General features: G+C 48.9%; 6 non-coding genes and 1 pseudogene across 6 annotated transcripts; all 7 read right to left on the bottom strand.

Annotated features, from left to right (window-relative positions):
- Nucleotides 1-4,698: 4,698 nt before the first annotated feature.
- Nucleotides 4,699-4,889, bottom strand: LOC142680494 (U2 spliceosomal RNA). Its single transcript, XR_012852973.1, has one exon. It is a non-coding gene; the product is annotated as a U2 spliceosomal RNA (small nuclear RNA).
- An 8,088-nt stretch (nt 4,890-12,977) lies between these two features.
- Nucleotides 12,978-13,168, bottom strand: LOC142680495 (U2 spliceosomal RNA). Its single transcript, XR_012852974.1, has one exon. It is a non-coding gene; the product is annotated as a U2 spliceosomal RNA (small nuclear RNA).
- A 1,242-nt stretch (nt 13,169-14,410) lies between these two features.
- Nucleotides 14,411-14,601, bottom strand: LOC142680497 (U2 spliceosomal RNA). Its single transcript, XR_012852975.1, has one exon. It is a non-coding gene; the product is annotated as a U2 spliceosomal RNA (small nuclear RNA).
- A 1,238-nt stretch (nt 14,602-15,839) lies between these two features.
- LOC142680498 (U2 spliceosomal RNA) lies at nt 15,840-16,030 on the bottom strand. The gene has a single exon (XR_012852976.1). It is a non-coding gene; the product is annotated as a U2 spliceosomal RNA (small nuclear RNA).
- A 1,242-nt stretch (nt 16,031-17,272) lies between these two features.
- LOC142680499 (U2 spliceosomal RNA) lies at nt 17,273-17,463 on the bottom strand. Its single transcript, XR_012852977.1, has one exon. It is a non-coding gene; the product is annotated as a U2 spliceosomal RNA (small nuclear RNA).
- A 1,103-nt stretch (nt 17,464-18,566) lies between these two features.
- LOC142680501 (U2 spliceosomal RNA) lies at nt 18,567-18,757 on the bottom strand. Its single transcript, XR_012852978.1, has one exon. It is a non-coding gene; the product is annotated as a U2 spliceosomal RNA (small nuclear RNA).
- A 1,253-nt stretch (nt 18,758-20,010) lies between these two features.
- On the bottom strand, nt 20,011-20,231 carry LOC142680977 (U2 spliceosomal RNA; annotated as a pseudogene).
- Between the last annotated feature and the right edge of the window lie 1,297 nt (nt 20,232-21,528).

Here is a 21,528-nt window from a genome sequence, read left to right on the forward strand (position 1 = left end):
GAATTTCCCATTACTCCCAGGAATTAATAACCCCCTCATAAATTTTTCCCTTCTAACCATACACAACAATACTTCAATCGCGCTAATGAACAGGATAGGGGACATAGGGCAACCCTGCCTGACACCTGACCTTATCCCCACTTTTCCACTCAGGAACCCATTTACGAGAAACTCACTTGTTACGTTCCTATACAAACCTTTCACTGCATACACAAACTTTCTTGGAAAACCCATTTTACACAGCACACTAAACATAAACTCATGCGACACCCTATCAAATGCCTTTTCAAAATCCACAGATAGGACCATACATTTCTGCTTTCTATCCATACAGTCCCCAATCATATCCCTTAGTAACAACAAATTATCAGTCATACTTCTACCAGGCACTGCACACACTTGATCTTCATTCACCACTTCACCAACAACCTCACGCATCCTATTGGCCAATACTTTACTAAAACACTTATAATCAGAAGCCAACAAAGTAATTGGCCTCCAGTTTGCCAAATTTTTCTTCTCACCTTTTTTATATATCAGCACAACCACACCTTCTTTCATAGATTTGCTCAACACACCATGCTTCCACATATACTGACATACCTCAAGCAAATCCCCACCCATTATATCCCACATCCTCACATATAATTCAATTGGGATCCCATCCTTCCCAGGTGTTTTATTTTTATTTGCACTCATCACCACATTTCTCACTTCATCCATGGTAATATCACCACACAGAGACTCACGATCTTCCTCTCCAAGTTTATTTTCCAACCCATTCAAAACCTCATTCATCAAATCCTTATCATACCACTTCTCTCCATACAACTGGGTATAAAAACCTTCAACTTCACTCATCACATCCTTTCCAGAAACACACTCACCCCTATCATTCAATAATTCATCCATATCATCCTTTTTACCACATATTTTTTTGAAAAAGAATCGTGTGCATTTTTCGTCTTTGTCTAAGTTTTCCACTTTTGATGTATATATAATTTTTTTCCCTTTTTCCTCTAATAAACGTCTACTTTCACTCCTTGCGTCCCTCATCAAATCACTCACATCCACCCCTAGCTCGCTAAGTTTTCTTAACCATTCTATTCTAACATTCAACTCATTATATTGGTTTCTTAGCATAGCTGCTTTTTTATAGCCCCATTTTTTTAAAAATTTTTTACATTCATTCTTCATCCAGTCCCACCACTCCAACACATTCCCAAAAAATTCCTGCCGCAATTTCCATCCTTTATAAGCATATATAAAAGCCTTCACAATTCTTTCATCCTCTAACAAACTTACATTTAGCTTCCATACGCCTGCACCGCGCACTAAACGAGCATCCCCTTCAAAGGTTGCACACATACACACATGGTCAGAAAAGGTCACATCACGCTGCTGCAAACTTATACACCCCACATTTTTTGAGAAGAGCACCCGATCTATCCTTGATGTTACCCCTCCTCTATCAGATCTATAAGTGTCGGGTGGTGGCTTTCCCAAATGAACCTCAGCAGCATCTATAAAAGAAAAATCTTTGATTATTTGGTACAACTTTTTACCAGATACATCCATTTTTCCCCCCTCCGTCACACAGTTAAAGTCCCCAACCCAAATCGTGGGAATTCTCCCTGGCAAAAAAAAAGACAATTTCTCTAGGAGCTCTAACCTTTCTTCTTTTTTTGTTGCTCCATATATATTAATTACCCTTACCCTCCATCCTCTGACATTAATCTCTGCCAAAATACACCTCCCCACCTCCACCACAGTATAGCTCTCTAACTTTAAATTCCTATTCCCTAGCAAAATTCCTACACCGTCATTTTTATTCATAGAGGAACCAGACCATATACATTGGCCATGTGGCCACTCCTGCTCAGGCACAGGTTCTGCTATTCCACATTCCTGCAAAGCATAAATATCAGCTCCTATATTTTTTAAAAAATCAAGGACTGCAGCCCTCCTGGGCTTAGATTTAATTTGTCGCACATTTAAGGATACGACATTACATAGAGTTTTGGTGGCCATACTTTGATTTTAGCAACCAAATATCCACAAACTGTCCATTTATTTCTCAGCCTTTGCCTTCTGGAGGCGGGCAATTTAAGGTGAAGAGATGAGTCCCTTGACCTTCTTCCAGAAAAGGCTGATCCAAAGATATCATGGATGAAGGATATTCAGCATCTCTTCCAGGGGTAACCGGAGGTGACGCAGTCAACCTGGCCCTCTTGGCTCCCATGTCCAGAATCTCATCAGCAGGTCTGGTAACTGTAGTGAAGTCCCCTTGCTCTCCAAATTCCTCTGGGAACACCTCATCCAGACACCAAGAGACATCGGGATTCACAGGCACATCATCCTCAATTTCACCCTCACCCTGCAGCCCAGTCTGGACATCCGTTGGGTGAGGGAGATCTTCCTCGACAGGGGCTGCCTCCATACCTGCCCCTTCCTCCACTTGTACTTCTGCTAAAGTTGCAACTCCAGAGGCATGATGGACAATAGTTGCCTCATTTGCATATCCCATCAGCCCCGCCATCCCAGGCATCTCAGACACTCTGATTCTGGCTGCATCTGCATATGATTTTTTCCGCAGAGGGCAGTCTTTGAAGGCGTGACCTTCCACCTCACACAGGTTACAGACAATGCGATTAACACATTCCTTTGCTGCATGCCCCTCCTGATTGCACTTGGAGCACCTGCCCGTTTTCTGACACCCTTCTTTTGTATGGCCAAAAACCTTGCAGTTTCTACAAAATGGTGGACACCTGGGAAAGAACAAATATCCCCTATCTCTTCCAATGGAGAAATTTGAAGGAGGGAAATGAAAACCTCCTGGTTCCTCAATGCTTTGGCGAAAACGGACACGAAATTTGTATTTCCCGGTCCATAGCAGTTCAGAATTCAAGATTTTGTTTTCATACTTGACATATGCACAATGCCTGGACAAAAAGGCCACAATATCCTGCAGTGGTACATGTGCATTATACAAAAAAAACCACCAAGAAGACTTCTCCTTCATCATAGAGTAAGATAAAAGAGAGTCCAGCAAGCTCAGGGTTATTAACATTTTCCATCAAGTTGAAATGCAGATTATGGCAAGCAGGTAAATCCGTCAAGATCAAAGTATAATGACCAACCTTGTGCTCCTGCAGACAGAGAATCTTCGTCCGTTCCACCTTCAAAATTCCGAAAATGACATTGCGTACCAAATATCGCATATCCAGGGTTTTCTCCAATCCAGCATCCACTTCAATACAAACTCCATATTTGACCCGGGTTTCCCCGGCCTTAGCATGGCGCACAATTACGCCCATTGTCGATCGCCTTCCTGCCACTGGCTGTCTCCCTATAGCAACAAGCAGCTTAAGCCCCAAAGGGCGATGCTGCAGGGCCGAGAGTTCAGCACTGGACGCCTCTGGTTAGCCACTTGAGCTTAGCCAAAAGGCCGAGAAGCGATAACCCGAACGGGCCGCGCGTTGCCCGAGCCTGCCCGATACTGCTGTTCAGCCCTTGCAGCGATTCAGCCTACTTCTAGGCAATTCCATGGGGCCCTGCAGGCTCACACACTCACAGCTACACGGGAGGTGAATAAAGGCCGGAGAGGAAGCCAGACAGGATTTGCTTCTTTTGCTTGCACCACAATGCAGTGCTGAAAGAGGAGGAATCTACATAAAAACGCCTTCCTGGCAACGCCCAAATGCCCTGCTGCCATGCAGATAAACACTGGCAGCGGCAGCAAGTGCATGCCCACAGCCACCCCTTGTTCCTTCACACCTTGTATCAGCTGTAATCCAGTCCAGTCCAGTGCTGCCTGCTGAGAAGCACTGACCAACACTGCCTGGGCCCAGGCTTTTATCTCTGAGGCCCCATTATGATGTCAGAAAGCTGGCTCTGGCTCCTCAGGGCTCCACTATGACACGTGCAAAGTTCCGTCTGAACTTTATATAAGACGGTGCGGCTCAGTCAGTCACTCAGTGTTGCCTGAGAGGGCAACACTGCAACAGCCGGCCGCCAGGCTGTCTTTTTTTGCACAGCTAGTTGCCTCCAGGAGGCCACAAGAGGGAGACAAGGGACTGCAAAATGGAAAATAAGCATCCACCAACTTTACAGACAACTTCTCCTTGCTCCTACAACCTCCATCCTTGCACAGTTTGTTATTCTTCTAGGTAACATAGTAACAAATCCAAATTGCTGCTCTCTTTGTAGGCAAGCAAGGCTTTGTTGCAACTGCAATTCTTACTCCTTCTTGAAATGTAGGGACGACAGTACATTCCATCACATCCATCTAGTGTACACAGGTAGGTCCATTGTGGCGGGCGGGCGGGCGGGCGGCTTTAATGGCTGTTTGCTGTTCCCCTACTCCACTCCACTATTTGACTGTGGTGCTGCATCAATCAGTGGCTGGCTCAGGTGCAGCTCTTTAACTTACCTAAAAGGGAGGGCGGAGAGAAGACAAGGAAGGTGAATGAGCTGTTCCAATGTGAAATGCCGGAAACACAGACACACAGACGACACAAAACAAGAGGTGGCAATGTATTCATTAATTGCATTTAATCAATTAGCTCATTATCACTCATGCATTGTCCAACAGGTGTTGAAATAATGGGATTAAAAGGGGAGATCCCTTCAGAAAGACAGAAACAATGGCAAACACAAAAAACACTTTTGGAATCTGATTTTAGTCAACACATAAGGAAAGGGTGCACCGGTCCTGGAAATACTGCAATACCAGGTCAATGCGTGGAGTGGACAGAGCAAGCTCTATTTCCATCTCCCTGTTCTAAAAATCCATTTAATATATGGTCCCCAGATAGGGGACGTATCAGATATTAAACTGATAAGAACAGATACTACACTTGATCTTAGCCAAAAGGCCGAGAAGCGATAACCCGAACGGGCCGCGCGTTGCCCGAGCCTGCCCGATACTGCTGTTCAGCCCTTGCAGCGATTCAGCCTACTTCTAGGCAATTCCATGGGGCCCTGCAGGCTCACACACTCACAGCTACACGGGAGGAGAATAAAGGCCGGAGAGGAAGCCAGACAGGATTTGCTTCTTTTGCTTGCACCACAATGCAGTGCTGAAAGAGGAGGAATCTACATAAAAACGCCTTCCTGGCAACGCCCAAATGCCCTGCTGCCATGCAGATAAACACTGGCAGCGGCAGCAAGTGCATGCCCACAGCCACCCCTTGTTCCTTCACACCTTGTATCAGCTGTAATCCAGTCCAGTCCAGTGCTGCCTGCTGAGCAGCACTGACCAACACTGCCTGGGCCCAGGCTTTTATCTCTGAGGCCCCATTATGATGTCAGAAAGCTGGCTCTGGCTCCTCAGGGCTCCACTATGACACGTGCAAAGTTCCGTCTGAACTTTATATAAGACGGTGCGGCTCAGTCAGTCACTCAGTGTTGCCTGAGAGGGCAACACTGCAACAGCCGGCCGCCAGGCTGTCTTTTTTTGCACAGCTAGTTGCCTCCAGGAGGCCACAAGAGGGAGACAAGGGACTGCAAAATGGAAAATAAGCATCCACCAACTTTACAGACAACTTCTCCTTGCTCCTACAACCTCCATCCTTGCACAGTTTGTTATTCTTCTAGGTAACATAGTAACAAATCCAAATTGCTGCTCTCTTTGTAGGCAAGCAAGGCTTTGTTGCAACTGCAATTCTTACTCCTTCTTGAAATGTAGGGACGACAGTACATTCCATCACATCCATCTAGTGTACACAGGTAGGTCCATTGTGGCGGGCGGGCGGGCGGGCGGGCGGCTTTAATGGCTGTTTGCTGTTCCCCTACTCCACTCCACTATTTGACTGTGGTGCTGCATCAATCAGTGGCTGGCTCAGGTGCAGCTCTTTAACTTACCTAAAAGGGAGGGCGGAGAGAAGACAAGGAAGGTGAAAGAAGAGGCTGGACGCAGCTGCAGGCTTGAGGGAAGCCGACATGACCGTCCTGGTAGGGAAAGGGTTAATGTTAAGAGGTGAGGGAAAGGTGAAGGAGCTGAAGGAGGGACGGGGAGGAGCTAGGGGGGACGGGGGGGCCGTTACTGCGCTTCCCGCTGTTTCTCGGCATTGAGCCGGAAGCAGCGGGAGGAGTAATACACAAGAAGCAAAGCTCCCCGTTGCCCGGCTTTTTAGTATGGCAGAGGCCCTGATTTTAGAGCGGCTGCGTGCCGCTGCTGTGCACCACGGTCCCGGATGGCTGGAGGAGACCGTGGCTGCATTAACGCGGATCCCGGACGCCGTTTCGCCACGTCGGGCACGGCGTTCGGGGTCTGTTGTAAGGGACAGGCTCCCCTCCCCCGGCCCCCCTACGAGCATGGCTATGGCGGCGGGGGGGGAGTCGGCAACAACCGCTCCTGCGCTGGGCAGGCAGAGAGCGGTAGCAGGGGTGACGGCGATGCAGGCTGTGTCGACCCGTCCCTCTCGGCGGTCCCGACCTCCAGAGCGCCTGAGTCCGGAGGTAGTCCCGCGGACACGGCGTCGCAGAGGGAGCCCGATCCCGGACGCTGCAGGCCAGGCAGCTGGGAGGACCGCCCCTTCCCAGGCCCTGCGTCCTGGCAGGAATCCCAGGCCGCGACGGGGTCCGGCGGTAAGCAGGGAGTCGCAGGCCGGGCTCCCTGTCACCCCTCCCCCATCAGATGGAAGATGTCGAGAGCAAGGTACGGCCGCCCCGCATGGTGATGTTCCGGCCAGGGGGCAGGCTTCGTCAGGATCGTCTAGACGGACGACTAGATCTGCAGCGACGTCGAGGCAACAGGTCCGGTCGGAAGTCTGGGTCCCGGCGGTCGGGCGGCAGGTTGCCGGCCCATCGGTCAGCGCGTCCTCATCCCCTTTCCGAAGAGGTCGTTGGGAGGGACAGTCGTCGGCGAGAGAAGAACTGGAGGAAGGTGAACTGGACGTCTATCGTCGAGGTCAGGATGGTCCGGCTGACGGGAACACAGCGCCTGTGCAGCCCGGTGAGTGTATAACTCCATTATTGTCTTATCCAGCGATTTTTATGTCGGGTGTCGGCGGGGGGGCTGCTAGCATAGCATCGGGGGCCGGTAGTGGCGCGGGCGGACGCGACGGAGCGGGTTTGGCAGATTTAGTGGGTTGCTTACGGGAGCTGGTGGGGCGCCTGGATAGGGCCGCGGCGCCGGTAGTAACGGAAGTGTCCCCTGCGGTAGTTTGGGAAGGCCCCAGGGAAGTGGGATCGTTGCAGGCGCGTCCTGTGGTGGCGGTTAGAGAGGCGGTCGCGGTGTCGGTGCAGACTGAGGCACAGAAGGACGGCGATCGAGTGCGCATGGACGATCGTGCTCGGGGGGAGGTGTATGTTTGTTTTGAGGGTCCGTTGGGGGCGCATTTAAAGCAGGAGGTGCGTGATCGGATCTGGAAAGATGAATATGTTGAAATTTTTTCTCTCTTGCCGCTGGCTAAATTCAATTTGGATAAGAGCAAGCGGGATGAGAGTAAAAAGGACGAGGAGGAACGGCGGCGGTATAGGCTTATCCCGCAGACGTTCGTTAATTGGTCGCAGGCGTTCGCCATATTGGCTAGTGTGATAGGGGAAAAGGCGCCGGAAAATTGTTCGGCGTTATTTTGTTATTTTGATGCTATTGGGGAGGCTCATAGGGCGTATGGGGGTCAGGCGTGGCTGCGATATGATGAGCAATTCCGTCAGCGGAAGGCGGTTCGGCCGGCGATTCGGTGGGACCAGAAGGATATTGCTCTCTGGTTACGGGTTACGGCTCCGGTTAGGCAGCCCTTTCCCGGGAGCGGTGGCCAGGGAGGCCAGACTAGTCAGAGTGGACCAAGCGGCGGGGGAAAGGCGGGGTTTTGCTGGCAATTCAATGAAGGCCAGTGCAAGTTCGGGGCCACGTGCAAGTTCAAGCACGTGTGCTCCGAGTGTAATGGGGCATCACACGGGGCGGCAAAATGTCTGCGGAAAAAGAGGTCCGGGAACCAGCACGGGGCTGGTCAAGGGGGTGTCGCCGGTGAGGGTGGAAAGGATGGCCCCTTATCTAAATGAGTATCCGGATAGGGCGGCAGCTAAGTTGCTTTATGAAGGGTTTAGTGTTGGTTTTGTTATTCCTCCGCCTCCTTATGAGGTTCCGGTTACGCGGAGAAATTTAAAATCGGCTTACTTGCATGCGGAAGTCGTGTCGGAAAAGTTGTTAAAAGAAGTTTCGTTGGGGCGCATGTCGGGGCCATTTGTGGAGTCGCCGGTGAAAGATTTAGTTGTGTCCCCTTTGGGTATTGTCCCTAAACGCGAGCCCGGAAAGTTTCGTTTGATTCAACATTTATCGTATCCCAAAGGTTCGTCGGTAAATGACGGGATTGATCACGAGTTGTGTTCCGTAGTTTATACCTCGTTCGATAAGGCGGTGGGGTTAGTGCGGGCTGCGGGTCCGGGGGCGCTGCTAGCAAAAACCGACATCGAGGCGGCGTTCAGGTTGTTGCCGGTGCATCCAGAAAGCCAACGGCTGTTGGGTTGTTTTTGGAATGGGGCCTTTTACGTGGATCGGTGCCTTCCGATGGGGTGTTCTCTTTCTTGTGCATACTTCGAGGCGTTTAGTAGCTTCGTGGAGTGGGTAACGAGGGGAGTATCCGGGGTCGATTCGTTGATCCATTACTTAGATGATTTTTTGTGCGTTGGCCCGGGGGGTTCGCCGGTTTGCGGTAACTTGCTTCATGCCCTGCAGAAGGTGGCGAGGGATTTTGGGATCCCTTTGGCGCCGGAAAAAACGGAGGGCCCGGTAGCGACGATTTGTTTCTTGGGAATCGAAATTGACTCGGTGGCAATGGAGTGTCGGCTCCCGGCGGATAAGTTGGGTGCTTTGAGGCTGGAGGTGCGACGGGCTTGTAGAAGGAAGAAAATGTCGCTGAGGGAGCTTCAGTCGCTGCTGGGGAAGTTGAATTTCGCCTGCCGGATTATGCCGATGGGGAGGGTGTTTGGTAGAAGGTTGGCGGCGGCAACGGCGGGAGTGCGGGCGCCGCATCATTTTGTGAGGCTCAAGGAGGAGCACCGAGCTGATCTTCAGGTTTGGGATGACTTCTTGGGCCAGTACAATGGTCGCTCGCTATGGATGGCCCCAGCGCAGGATACGAGTGATCTGAATATTTTCACGGATGCGGCTGGGGCGGGTGGCTTTGGAGCTTACGGGGGAGGTCCGTGGTGCGCAGGTCAATGGCCGGCTAGCTGGGTGTCCAGTGGATTGACGCGGAATCTGGCCCTGCTCGAGCTGTTTCCCATCGTGGTGGCGGCTACCATTTGGGGGGACAGGCTCAGGGATAAGAAGGTCCGTTTTTACTGCGACAACATGGGGGTGGTGCTTGCCATTAATAACATCACGGCGTCCTCTCCTCCGGTAGTTCAATTGTTGCGACATTTAGTGTTGGTGTGTTTGTCGCTGAACGCGTGGGTGGTGGCGGTGCATGTCCCGGGTGTACGGAATTGTGTTGCTGATGCTCTTTCTCGCTCGCAGTGGGACCGGTTTCGGCAATTGGCCCCGGGAGCGGAACGTCTCGGTTTGGCGTGTCCGGATCATCTATGGGATCTGGTATCGGTCCCGTAGAGCAGCTGTTACAAAGGTCTTTGGCGCGCACGACGTGGAGGGCTTATGCTGCTTGTTGGAGGCAGTGGGAGGAGTGGGTAAGAGAGTTGGGTGATGTTAATACGGATAGAGACAGGTTGGTGGCACTTTTGTATTGGTTAGGGGATGCCTGGGAGGGGGGGTTTTCAGTAGCGAAGGTGAACCGGTTTATATCCGCGGTGGCGTTTGGGCTTAAGTTGCGGGGCTTGCGGGATGTATCGAAGGAATTTCTGGTATCGCAGGCTTTGAAGGGGTTGCGCAGAGGTAGGGTGGAGGCGGATAGTAGAAGGCCGGTGTCGTTTGCTTTGCTGGGCTTGTTGGGCGGTTCATTGGCATCGGTATGTCGTTCTTCAGATGAAATGGATTTGTTTCGGTTGGCTTTCTCGTTGGCGTTCTTCGGAGCATTTAGAATAGGTGAGTTGGTGTCGCCAAGTACTAAACAGGCAGGGGGGCTGAGATCTGGGGAGGTGAGCCTTTTTGCAGATCGGTTGGAGGTATGGTTGCGTAGATCAAAAACTGACCAATTAGGGAAGGGAAAACTGATAGTTTTGTTCGCTCTCCCGGGGTCGGTCATGTGCCCAGTAGAGTGCATGCGGGGTTTTACAAAAAACAGGGGGTCTCCAGATTTGCCTTTGTTACGTCATGTGGACGGGTCGTTCTTGTCCAGGTTTCAGTTTGGAGCTGTTTTTAAAAAATGTTTGACGGCGGTTGGGGTTGCGGCAGGCTCATATTCATCTCATTCCTTCCGGATTGGCGCAGCAACGGAAGCAGGGCGCTGGGGGTTGGATGATGAGGGGGTGAGGCGTATTGGTCGTTGGGAGTCAAAAAGGTTTAAGTCCTATGTCCGCCCCCATATGTTGTAATTTTGTTGTTTATGCTTGCAAATGTTATATGGTGGTGCCTAACTGTGTTTTCCGTTTCAGATTCGCCTCCTTGTCTGGTGTGGTTGATGGGTCATTCGTACGTGCACTGGGGGGCTTTGAGGGCGGACGTCCGCCCGGATGGTCGCCAGTTGCGCATTCCGCGACAGGATGCGGTTGTGCATTGGCTGGGGTTTAGAGGTATGTCGTGGAACAGGGTGTTGGCGGAATTCCAGACATATGTGCGGCTTGATAGGGTTCCGGAGGTTTTAGTGTTGCACGTGGGTGGGAATGACTTAGGAGTCCGCCCTTTTCGTGAGTTGGTGCGGGATATCAAACATGATTTGTTGTGTTTGTGGGTATCTTATCCCAAGTTGGTGGTAGTGTGGTCGGACATAGTCCCAAGGAAGCATTGGCGGTTAGCTAGATCGGTGGAGAGAGTCAATAAAGCTCGGATAAAAGTTAACCGGGCGGTGTCCCGTTTTGTGGCAAAGAACGGGGGCATTTGCGTGAGGCATAGGGATTTGGAGTCAGGATTGGGGAATTTCTGGAGGAGTGACGGGGTTCATCTGACCGAGGTTGGCATTGATATTTGGAGCTTGGCTATAGCAGAAGGCATAGAAAGGGCGGTGGTGGTGTGGAGGAACTCACAGGCTTAAGGTGGTCAAGGCCTGTTTCGCGGTGGCGGGGGGAGTCCTTGAGGCCAGTCAGTACAAAATGGTGGGGGGGTCGCATCGGGGGTATGCGTCCCCCAAAAAAGGTACATGGTTGAAGACTTCATCGGGTGTTATCCCTTTGAAGTGGTCTTCTGGTAGAAGGTATGTCACTTGAAGGCTTCATCGGGTGTTATCCCTTTGAAGTGGACTTCTAGTGGTCGGTATATCACTTGAGGGCTTCAACGGGTGTTATCCCCTTGAAGTGGACTTCTAGTGGTTGGAGCCATCTGCAGAGGTGAACGGTGCTTCCGAGCTGGTTTACGGCTGGAGGTAATTAGTGGTTTGCAGATGGCTAATTCGGTGTGTTCTTGAAAGGAACATCTGAAGGGGCTTCAAGGACTTCCTCTGCTCGGGTTAATGTTAACGTTTAATTGTTATTTATGATTCTGACCCATGTTGGGTCATGTGAATTATTAGGAGGAATTCTCTGGTGGATTCCTAACTAGTTATCCGAATGTTTCGGATTTAAATTGTTTTATAAAACTGTGAAATTAATAAACGGCTGCTGTGGCCATTTCACATCCAACCTCGGTGTCATGTGTCGTTACTAAATGGGGGTGGGGGATAGTATGGTTTAAGGTTAACACACGACTCTACCTAGGCAGGTCAAGAAGAGGCTGGACGCAGCTGCAGGCTTGAGGGAAGCCGACATGACCGTCCTGGTAGGGAAAGGGTTAATGTTAAGAGGTGAGGGAAAGGTGAAGGAGCTGAAGGAGGGACGGGGAGGAGCTAGGGGGGACGGGGGGGCCGTTACTGCGCTTCCCGCTGTTTCTCGGCATTGAGCCGGAAGCAGCGGGAGGAGTAATACACAAGAAGCAAAGCTCCCACCCTCCCACCCTTGTTTTGTTACTCCTTAGGTCTTCTGTACGTCCGTATATGAGCGTTGTGTTTTATTTTGTGTGTTTATTTAACATGTTTTTCTTTTTTCCGGAGTAGGTTCTGTTGTCATGGCAGCTGGCGGGGGGAGTCCTTGAGGCCAGTCAGTACAAAATGGTGGGGGGGTCGCATCGGGGGTATGCGTCCCCCAAAAAAGGTACATGGTTGAAGACTTCATCGGGTGTTATCCCTTTGAAGTGGTCTTCTGGTAGAAGGTATGTCACTTGAAGGCTTCATCGGGTGTTATCCCTTTGAAGTGGACTTCTAGTGGTCGGTATATCACTTGAGGGCTTCAACGGGTGTTATCCCCTTGAAGTGGACTTCTAGTGGTTGGAGCCATCTGCAGAGGTGAACGGTGCTTCCGAGCTGGTTTACGGCTGGAGGTAATTAGTGGTTTGCAGATGGCTAATTCGGTGTGTTCTTGAAAGGAACATCTGAAGGGGCTTCAAGGACTTCCTCTGCTCGGGTTAATGTTAACGTTTAATTGTTATTTATGATTCTGACCCATGTTGGGTCATGTGAATTATTAGGAGGAATTCTCTGGTGGATTCCTAACTAGTTATCCGAATGTTTCGGATTTAAATTGTTTTATAAAACTGTGAAATTAATAAACGGCTGCTGTGGCCATTTCACATCCAACCTCGGTGTCATGTGTCGTTACTAAATGGGGGTGGGGGATAGTATGGTTTAAGGTTAACACACGACTCTACCTAGGCAGGTCATGAGCTGTTCCAATGTGAAATGCCGGAAACACAGACACACAGACGACACAAAACAAGAGGTGGCAATGTATTCATTAATTGCATTTAATCAATTAGCTCATTATCACTCATGCATTGTCCAACAGGTGTTGAAATAATGGGATTAAAAGGGGAGATCCCTTCAGAAAGACAGAAACAATGGCAAACACAAAAAACACTTTTGGAATCTGATTTTAGTCAACACATAAGGAAAGGGTGCACCGGTCCTGGAAATACTGCAATACCAGGTCAATGCGTGGAGTGGACAGAGCAAGCTCTATTTCCATCTCCCTGTTCTAAAAATCCATTTAATATATGGTCCCCAGATAGGGGACGTATCAGATATTAAACTGATAAGAACAGATACTACACTTGATCTTAGCCAAAAGGCCGAGAAGCGATAACCCGAACGGGCCGCGCGTTGCCCGAGCCTGCCCGATACTGCTGTTCAGCCCTTGCAGCGATTCAGCCTACTTCTAGGCAATTCCATGGGGCCCTGCAGGCTCACACACTCACAGCTACACGGGAGGAGAATAAAGGCCGGAGAGGAAGCCAGACAGGATTTGCTTCTTTTGCTTGCACCACAATGCAGTGCTGAAAGAGGAGGAATCTACATAAAAACGCCTTCCTGGCAACGCCCAAATGCCCTGCTGCCATGCAGATAAACACTGGCAGCGGCAGCAAGTGCATGCCCACAGCCACCCCTTGTTCCTTCACACCTTGTATCAGCTGTAATCCAGTCCAGTCCAGTGCTGCCTGCTGAGCAGCACTGACCAACACTGCCTGGGCCCAGGCTTTTATCTCTGAGGCCCCATTATGATGTCAGAAAGCTGGCTCTGGCTCCTCAGGGCTCCACTATGACACGTGCAAAGTTCCGTCTGAACTTTATATAAGACGGTGCGGCTCAGTCAGTCACTCAGTGTTGCCTGAGAGGGCAACACTGCAACAGCCGGCCGCCAGGCTGTCTTTTTTTGCACAGCTAGTTGCCTCCAGGAGGCCACAAGAGGGAGACAAGGGACTGCAAAATGGAAAATAAGCATCCACCAACTTTACAGACAACTTCTCCTTGCTCCTACAACCTCCATCCTTGCACAGTTTGTTATTCTTCTAGGTAACATAGTAACAAATCCAAATTGCTGCTCTCTTTGTAGGCAAGCAAGGCTTTGTTGCAACTGCAATTCTTACTCCTTCTTGAAATGTAGGGACGACAGTACATTCCATCACATCCATCTAGTGTACACAGGTAGGTCCATTGTGGCGGGCGGGCGGGCGGGCGGGCGGCTTTAATGGCTGTTTGCTGTTCCCCTACTCCACTCCACTATTTGACTGTGGTGCTGCATCAATCAGTGGCTGGCTCAGGTGCAGCTCTTTAACTTACCTAAAAGGGAGGGCGGAGAGAAGACAAGGAAGGTGAATGAGCTGTTCCAATGTGAAATGCCGGAAACACAGACACACAGACGACACAAAACAAGAGGTGGCAATGTATTCATTAATTGCATTTAATCAATTAGCTCATTATCACTCATGCATTGTCCAACAGGTGTTGAAATAATGGGATTAAAAGGGGAGATCCCTTCAGAAAGACAGAAACAATGGCAAACACAAAAAACACTTTTGGAATCTGATTTTAGTCAACACATAAGGAAAGGGTGCACCGGTCCTGGAAATACTGCAATACCAGGTCAATGCGTGGAGTGGACAGAGCAAGCTCTATTTCCATCTCCCTGTTCTAAAAATCCATTTAATATATGGTCCCCAGATAGGGGACGTATCAGATATTAAACTGATAAGAACAGATACTACACTTGATCTTAGCCAAAAGGCCGAGAAGCGATAACCCGAACGGGCCGCGCGTTGCCCGAGCCTGCCCGATACTGCTGTTCAGCCCTTGCAGCGATTCAGCCTACTTCTAGGCAATTCCATGGGGCCCTGCAGGCTCACACACTCACAGCTACACGGGAGGTGAATAAAGGCCGGAGAGGAAGCCAGACAGGATTTGCTTCTTTTGCTTGCACCACAATGCAGTGCTGAAAGAGGAGGAATCTACATAAAAACGCCTTCCTGGCAACGCCCAAATGCCCTGCTGCCATGCAGATAAACACTGGCAGCGGCAGCAAGTGCATGCCCACAGCCACCCCTTGTTCCTTCACACCTTGTATCAGCTGTAATCCAGTCCAGTCCAGTGCTGCCTGCTGAGCAGCACTGACCAACACTGCCTGGGCCCAGGCTTTTATCTCTGAGGCCCCATTATGATGTCAGAAAGCTGGCTCTGGCTCCTCAGGGCTCCACTATGACACGTGCAAAGTTCCGTCTGAACTTTATATAAGACGGTGCGGCTCAGTCAGTCACTCAGTGTTGCCTGAGAGGGCAACACTGCAACAGCCGGCCGCCAGGCTGTCTTTTTTTGCACAGCTAGTTGCCTCCAGGAGGCCACAAGAGGGAGACAAGGGACTGCAAAATGGAAAATAAGCATCCACCAACTTTACAGACAACTTCTCCTTGCTCCTACAACCTCCATCCTTGCACAGTTTGTTATTCTTCTAGGTAACATAGTAACAAATCCAAATTGCTGCTCTCTTTGTAGGCAAGCAAGGCTTTGTTGCAACTGCAATTCTTACTCCTTCTTGAAATGTAGGGACGACAGTACATTCCATCACATCCATCTAGTGTACACAGGTAGGTCCATTGTGGCGGGCGGGCGGGCGGGCGGCTTTAATGGCTGTTTGCTGTTCCCCTACTCCACTCCACTATTTGACTGTGGTGCTGCATCAATCAGTGGCTGGCTCAGGTGCAGCTCTTTAACTTACCTAAAAGGGAGGGCGGAGAGAAGACAAGGAAGGTGAATGAGCTGTTCCAATGTGAAATGCCGGAAACACAGACACACAGACGACACAAAACAAGAGGTGGCAATGTATTCATTAATTGCATTTAATCAATTAGCTCATTATCACTCATGCATTGTCCAACAGGTGTTGAAATAATGGGATTAAAAGGGGAGATCCCTTCAGAAAGACAGAAACAATGGCAAACACAAAAAACACTTTTGGAATCTGATTTTAGTCAACACATAAGGAAAGGGTGCACCGGTCCTGGAAATACTGCAATACCAGGTCAATGCGTGGAGTGGACAGAGCAAGCTCTATTTCCATCTCCCTGTTCTAAAAATCCATTTAATATATGGTCCCCAGATAGGGGACGTATCAGATATTAAACTGATAAGAACAGATACTACACTTGATCTTAGCCAAAAGGCCGAGAAGCGATAACCCGAACGGGCCGCGCGTTGCCCGAGCCTGCCCGATACTGCTGTTCAGCCCTTGCAGCGATTCAGCCTACTTCTAGGCAATTCCATGGGGCCCTGCAGGCTCACACACTCACAGCTACACGGGAGGTGAATAAAGGCCGGAGAGGAAGCCAGACAGGATTTGCTTCTTTTGCTTGCACCACAATGCAGTGCTGAAAGAGGAGGAATCTACATAAAAACGCCTTCCTGGCAACGCCCAAATGCCCTGCTGCCATGCAGATAAACACTGGCAGCGGCAGCAAGTGCATGCCCACAGCCACCCCTTGTTCCTTCACACCTTGTATCAGCTGTAATCCAGTCCAGTCCAGTGCTGCCTGCTGAGCAGCACTGACCAACACTGCCTGGGCCCAGGCTTTTATCTCTGAGGCCCCATTATGATGTCAGAAAGCTGGCTCTGGCTCCTCAGGGCTCCACTATGACACGTGCAAAGTTCCGTCTGAACTTTATATAAGATGGTGCGGCTCAGTCAGTCACTCAGTGTTGCCTGAGAGGGCAACACTGCAACAGCCGGCCGCCAGGCTGTCTTTTTTTGCACAGCTAGTTGCCTCCAGGAGGCCACAAGAGGGAGACAAGGGACTGCAAAATGGAAAATAAGCATCCACCAACTTTACAGACAACTTCTCCTTGCTCCTACAACCTCCATCCTTGCACAGTTTGTTATTCTTCTAGGTAACATAGTAACAAATCCAAATTGCTGCTCTCTTTGTAGGCAAGCAAGGCTTTGTTGCAACTGCAATTCTTACTCCTTCTTGAAATGTAGGGACGACAGTACATTCCATCACATCCATCTAGTGTACACAGGTAGGTCCATTGTGGCGGGCGGGCGGGCGGGCGGGCGGCTGTAATGGCTGTTTGCTGTTCCCCTACTCCACTCCACTATTTGACTGTGGTGCTGCATCAATCAGTGGCTGGCTCAGGTGCAGCTCTTTAACTTACCTAAAAGGGAGGGCGGAGAGAAGACAAGGAAGGTGAATGAGCTGTTCCAATGTGAAATGCCGGAAACACAGACACACAGACGACACAAAACAAGAGGTGGCAATGTATTCATTAATTGCATTTAATCAATTAGCTCATTATCACTCATGCATTGTCCAACAGGTGTTGAAATAATGGGATTAAAAGGGGAGATCCCTTCAGAAAGACAGAAACAATGGCAAACACAAAAAACACTTTTGGAATCTGATTTTAGTCAACACATAAGGAAAGGGTGCACCGGTCCTGGAAATACTGCAATACCAGGTCAATGCGTGGAGTGGACAGAGCAAGCTCTATTTCCATCTCCCTGTTCTAAAAATCCATTTAATATATGGTCCCCAGATAGGGGACGTATCAGATATTAAACTGATAAGAACAGATACTACACTTGATCTTAGCCAAAAGGCCGAGAAGCGATAACCCGAACGGGCCGCGCGTTGCCCGAGCCTGCCCGATACTGCTGTTCAGCCCTTGCAGCGATTCAGCCTACTTCTAGGCAATTCCATGGGGCCCTGCAGGCTCACACACTCACAGCTACACGGGAGGAGAATAAAGGCCGGAGAGGAAGCCAGACAGGATTTGCTTCTTTTGCTTGCACCACAATGCAGTGCTGAAAGAGGAGGAATCTACATAAAAACGCCTTCCTGGCAACGCCCAAATGCCCTGCTGCCATGCAGATAAACACTGGCAGCGGCAGCAAGTGCATGCCCACAGCCACCCCTTGTTCCTTCACACCTTGTATCAGCTGTAATCCAGTCCAGTCCAGTGCTGCCTGCTGAGCAGCACTGACCAACACTGCCTGGGCCCAGGCTTTTATCTCTGAGGCCCCATTATGATGTCAGAAAGCTGGCTCTGGCTCCTCAGGGCTCCACTATGACACGTGCAAAGTTCCGTCTGAACTTTATATAAGACGGTGCGGCTCAGTCAGTCACTCAGTGTTGCCTGAGAGGGCAACACTGCAACAGCCGGCCGCCAGGCTGTCTTTTTTTGCACAGCTAGTTGCCTCCAGGAGGCCACAAGAGGGAGACAAGGGACTGCAAAATGGAAAATAAGCATCCACCAACTTTACAGACAACTTCTCCTTGCTCCTACAACCTCCATCCTTGCACAGTTTGTTATTCTTCTAGGTAACATAGTAACAAATCCAAATTGCTGCTCTCTTTGTAGGCAAGCAAGGCTTTGTTGCAACTGCAATTCTTACTCCTTCTTGAAATGTAGGGACGACAGTACATTCCATCACATCCATCTAGTGTACACAGGTAGGTCCATTGTGGCGGGCGAGCGGGCGGGCGGGCTGCTTTAATGGCTGTTTGCTGTTCCCCTACTCCACTCCACTATTTGACTGTGGTGCTGCATCAATCAGTGGCTGGCTCAGGTGCAGCTCTTTAACTTACCTAAAAGGGAGGGCGGAGAGAAGATAAGGAAGGTGAATGAGCTGTTCCAATGATCCCTTCAGAAAGACAGAAACAATGGCAAACACAAAAAACACTTTTGGAATCTGATTTTAGTCAACACATAAGGAAAGGGTGCACCGGTCCTGGAAATACTGCAATACCAGGTCAATGCGTGGAGTGGACAGAGCAAGCTCTATTTCCATCTCCCTGTTCTAAAAATCCATTTAATATATGGTCCCCAGATAGGGGACGTATCAGATATTAAACTGATAAGAACAGATACTACACTTGATCTTAGCCAAAAGGCCGAGAAGCGATAACCCGAACGGGCCGCGCGTTGCCCGAGCCTGCCCGATACTGCTGTTCAGCCCTTGCAGCGATTCAGCCTACTTCTAGGCAATTCCATGGGGCCCTGCAGGCTCACACACTCACAGCTACACGGGAGGTGAATAAAGGCCGGAGAGGAAGCCAGACAGGATTTGCTTCTTTTGCTTGCACCACAATGCAGTGCTGAAAGAGGAGGAATCTACATAAAAACGCCTTCCTGGCAACGCCAAAATGCCCTGCTGCCATGCAGATAAACACTGGCAGCGGCAGCAAGTGCATGCCCACAGCCACCCCTTGTTCCTTCACACCTTGTATCAGCTGTAATCCAGTCCAGTCCAGTGCTGCCTGCTGAGCAGCACTGACCAACACTGCCTGGGCCCAGGCTTTTATCTCTGAGGCCCCATTATGATGTCAGAAAGCTGGCTCTGGCTCCTCAGGGCTCCACTATGACACGTGCAAAGTTCCGTCTGAACTTTATATAAGATGGTGCGGCTCAGTCAGTCACTCAGTGTTGCCTGAGAGGGCAACACTGCAACAGCCGGCCGCCAGGCTGTCTTTTTTTGCACAGCTAGTTGCCTCCAGGAGGCCACAAGAGGGAGACAAGGGACTGCAAAATGGAAAATAAGCATCCACCAACTTTACAGACAACTTCTCCTTGCTCCTACAACCTCCATCCTTGCACAGTTTGTTATTCTTCTAGGTAACATAGTAACAAATCCAAATTGCTGCTCTCTTTGTAGGCAAGCAAGGCTTTGTTGCAACTGCAATTCTTACTCCTTCTTGAAATGTAGGGACGACAGTACATTCCATCACATCCATCTAGTGTACACAGGTAGGTCCATAGGGCGGGCGAGCGGGCGGGCGGGCGGGCGGGCGGGCGGCTTTAATGGCTGTTTGCTGTTCCCCTACTCCACTCCACTATTTGACTGTGGTGCTGCATCAATCAGTGGCTGGCTCAGGTGCAGCTCTTTAACTTACCTAAAAGGGAGGGCGGAGAGAAGACAAGGAAGGTGAATGAGCTGTTCCAATGTGAAATGCCGGAAACACAGACACACAGACGACACAAAACAAGAGGTGGCAATGTATTCATTAATTGCATTTAATCAATTAGCTCATTATCACTCATGCATTGTCCAACAGGTGTTGAAATAATGGGATTAAAAGGGGAGATCCCTTCAGAAAGACAGAAACAATGGCAAACACAAAAAACACTTTTGGAATCTGATTTTAGTCAACACATAAGGAAAGGGTGCACCGGTCCTGGAAATACTGCAATACCAGGTCAATGCGTGGAGTGGACAGAGCAAGCTCTATTTCCATCTCCCTGTTCTAAAAATCCATTTAATATATGGTCCCCAGATAGGGGACGTATCAGATATTAAACTGATAAGAACAGATTTTTTTTTAAGTTGGCTACCCCCTCGCGGGGGTGTCAATGATTTATTACTTAAAATTCAAAAAATATTTACAATGAATTACAGCTTTTTACAATGAATTACAGTAATAAAATCAATTTACATAAAAACACATAAAAGGGGACATGGTGGCAAATTCTTATATATTGGAGTTCCATTCTTTTACAAACCATTTATTTGAAAGGGTGGCATTTCTTTTTTTATCTAATAAATAATAAATGTACATCTCGCTAAAACAAAGACCTAAAACATCGTCAACAGATAAAACATCGTGCTTAAAAATCAGGATGTTCCTGGCCTTCCACAGAGCTTCTTTTACGCAGTTCATCGTCTTCCATGCAATAGTCTTTTGGTTCGCGGTTGGGCATCCAAAGAGTCCATATAAAATCATTTCGTAACTCAAGTCCTTTAGGTCTGCCATCTTCTTCATTAGAGGGAATATCTTTATCCAAATATGTTTAGTAAAATCGCAAGTCCAAAAAATATGACGCACGGTCTCCTCAGCCTGGCAGCCTTCCCTCGGACAGATGGCAGACCTCGCGAATCCTCTCCTGAATTGGAATGCCCGGCATGGAAGACATTGATGAACGCAGCTCCAGGCCAGGTCCATCTGTGTATTAAAAAGATAAAACACATTAACCATTTTGAAGATAAAAGCACAGCGTTCATTATTAAAATTTTCAATATTAGTGACGACTTCATTTCCTCTTATGTCTTTTATAAGTTTCTTACTGTTTATCATGTCATTAAAATTTTTCCCTTTAAAATTAAACAAGGCCACTATTTTCTCTAAAATCACGTAATTTGCTGGTAGATTAAAAGCATAAGGTGAGGTTAAAACAATTTCAAACCACCCCATCCTTCGCATAAAAAACCCAGTATTAAAACGTAGAAAATAAGACCAATGATGTTGTTTAAAAAGAGAATTAAGACAGAAACAAAAGTACTTGATTAAAAGAAACCTATTAAAATCTGGAAAGTCTTTGCCACCCTTTGGTTTGATTTTCATTACCGTCTCACGTTTAAGTTTCTCCATTCTGGAACTCCAAAAGAAGGTAAAACAAGCTTTAGTAATTTTTCTTAATAAAACCGTGGGAGGAGGGAAAACCATGCTTAAGTATAAAAGCAAAGGTAAAATTATCATTTTAATTATTAAAATTTTTCCCTCCATGGTAAGCTTCCTCATGTTCCACATGCATATTTTTTGATTTACCTTCTGCGCCACCATGTCCCAACTGATAAAACCATTGTCGTACCCACTGAAGGAGACACCTAAAATTTTAATATTATCAGACACAGGAACCGGTATATCTCTAAGAGCCATGCTTCCTATGTTTAAAATATGAC

The sequence above is a fragment of the Rhinoderma darwinii genome (genome assembly GCF_050947455.1).
Source record: "Rhinoderma darwinii isolate aRhiDar2 chromosome 2 unlocalized genomic scaffold, aRhiDar2.hap1 SUPER_2_unloc_56, whole genome shotgun sequence".
NCBI classification, from domain to species: Eukaryota; Metazoa; Chordata; class Amphibia; order Anura; family Rhinodermatidae; genus Rhinoderma; species Rhinoderma darwinii.